Source organism: Lycium ferocissimum, chromosome 2, assembly GCF_029784015.1.
Source record: "Lycium ferocissimum isolate CSIRO_LF1 chromosome 2, AGI_CSIRO_Lferr_CH_V1, whole genome shotgun sequence".
NCBI classification, from domain to species: Eukaryota; Viridiplantae; Streptophyta; class Magnoliopsida; order Solanales; family Solanaceae; genus Lycium; species Lycium ferocissimum.
The window spans coordinates 37387646-37390408 of record NC_081343.1 but is presented as its reverse complement, the minus strand read 5'-3'; positions in this window follow the sequence as shown (position 1 = coordinate 37390408).

The following is a 2763-nucleotide window of genomic DNA, read 5'->3' as shown; positions in this document are numbered from 1 at the left end:
ATGGCAAAGTTTAGGGGGCTATATATGACTTTTGCATAAAAAAAAAAAAAAAAAAAAAAAAAAAAAAGATGTATAAGGGAGAATTGAAAAGGTTGTCGAGAATCTGCCCAAGAAAAAAATCTTACGGTAACTTTGTTTTTCATTATTGATTAGTGTAATTTGGTACTACTAAATCATAGTAGCAGTTTTGAAAGTGTATAATTTTTTTGCTTAAACTCCATATCGAGTGGCTAACATTTGTGTACTACATTGCACTAATTATAGAGACTTTCAAAACTTGTGACCTTAAACATGTCATAACAGTTTTGTGACTATTGTACTTTTGAAACTTATGACCTTAAACATATAATCACATTTGTTCGACTATAAAATACTTCTCATTATGGGTGAAATAAAAAATTTATAATTAAACATTTTTAAGTATAAATATGTGTTATTCTTTACGGAATAGAGGAAGTATATGCTATCTAGAAGAAAAATTTACTCATAGAAACTAATCTGATCAAAGAAGATTCAGTTCCTAGTAACTAAACCGACCAGATAGAATTTTGGAATTGAAACGTATAAAGCGATCGCATTTGAAGAATTAAGGAACAAGTACAAGTGTGAAACTAGAACTAACTAATATCACAAAATCTTTTTCAATCTCACCGTCTCATCACCAACCAAAAAGTTCCGAGTCAAATGGAACCACTGTCATAATCAGGTATAATAAGGTCCTACTTTAAAAAGCCATTCACCGTCCTTGTCTAACTATAAACATATTACAATTCAGCCTTATATAAACTGAATTCTATTTAGCTTCGTTTTTGCCACAAGGATACCATTCCAAGTACTCCCTATTTTTCAATTCATATTCTCTTGCAGTAATTCTACGAATTAAAGTTGCCATTGATCAAACGTACCATGAAGTGTCAAATTATTTTGGTGATTTTTCTGATGATGATGCTAGTTTGCACCCATTGGAGTTTGGTTGATTGCAGGCTTCTTCTTTCTGGTCCTTATAAGAAGGAAATCGACAACCAAAAAGACTATCATGATGATTCCAGAACTGTGAATCGCAATGCCACGTCCAAATCATCAAAAAGTTCAAGAACAAGAAAGAGAAGCCATAGTAATCTGAGAAATCAAAGAATGCATACGTTGGCTTCTGGACCCAATGGAAAGGGCATCGGCCATTAGTTAAAAGTTTTCATGTTAGAAATGTTACTCCTAGTGTCATGACATGCATGCACTCAATGAAAAAAAAAAAAATGTTGGAATTAGCTACTCCCGTCGTCCCATTTTATGTGAAACTGTGTTACTGGTTGTTAAACAATTGTTTTGATTTTGACTATAATTTTCTCAAGTTTCTTAAAAATATGTTGAATCTTAGCTATGTTCACTTGTGTAATAATTTTCGTGTTGTTTTCAAATATCTGAATTTTATTTAAAGTTTTTGGATAATCTATAACCAAATTAACTATCAAAATTGAGTGTTGTAACCCTTGAACCCGTTTACTTAAATTTGGGAAACAGGGAGTACTTTAGAAAAGAAGAATAATACTCTGTAATTAAGTAATTTCCATATTTCAAGTATTCTTCAATAATAACTGGGCATATAAATACGGAAATTACTTAAATACCGAGGGTTATTATGAAGTAATTTTTTTATCAGGAGTCTAAACTTCATTATTTCCCACCCCACGATTGGATACGAACGGATGTGCTCTTAGTTTTTATTTTTATTTTTATAATTTTCTCTTTTCTATTGCTTGAATTTAAATCTCATATATATTCAACATGATCTCAGCTTTTTTAAACAATAATTTAGACGTCTTATAATTACATATATTTTTGAATCACTTTCATCCGCTAAAAGCAGAGTTGTCAAAGATCGCTGACAAAGTTAAAAATACAGGTATTGTTTTGTGCTAGCTCTAGACTGTCTAGAAACAAAATTTAAAGGAAATTTACATAGTTTAGAGAACATATAAGAGATATTTATATTTAGTAACTACACTTTAGTTTAATTACATCTAGTAGCTATATGTTGTATTTCAAATACACAAGATAACTAATTCAAAACCCATCTCCTTTTATTCCATTGTATCAATCTTTTCCCTCAGCCCCCCTCTCTCTTCTCCCTCAACTCTCTCTCCTTTTTCACTCTCTCTTCTCAGTCGGCTAGCTGCCGCCGGTCATCTTCTCCGACTGAGCTAGCCGCCTCCACTGCTGGTAATCTTCTCCAGTGTCTTCGATCAAGTATATCTGCAACCAAAATTCCTAAGACTCAAGATTGATTAGGGCGGGGAACTTTGCCGTTGACGGCGGTGGAAAAGAAATAGTTGACGGCAGACGATCCGGACGTCGGCACCGTTGCCGGATTTGAGTGTATTTGCTCAAATCTAAATGTATTTCTCAGATCTGAGTATTTATCATTGTTGTTGCTCGAGATGTATTTGTTTTTGTGTTGAATACATAGAAAGAAATGGTTTCTGGTTAGATCCTTATCGTAACCACGGTGTATTTTATTTCTTGTATCTCAGATCTGAGTATATTTTAGTGTATACATTATTTTTTTAGTGTAAAATAGAGTGTTTCTTTATCTATTTTTCGCTTTTGTTTCGAAGGAGATTTTTTTTTCAGTTTACAAATGAATACAATGAATTTTGAATACAGCTGAGTATCCCTGTATTTTTTTGGATTTATGTTGTTTGAATAGAGCCGAATTTAAATACAATAAGTTGAATATATAGTGTAAAAGTTGTTACGAATGAATGC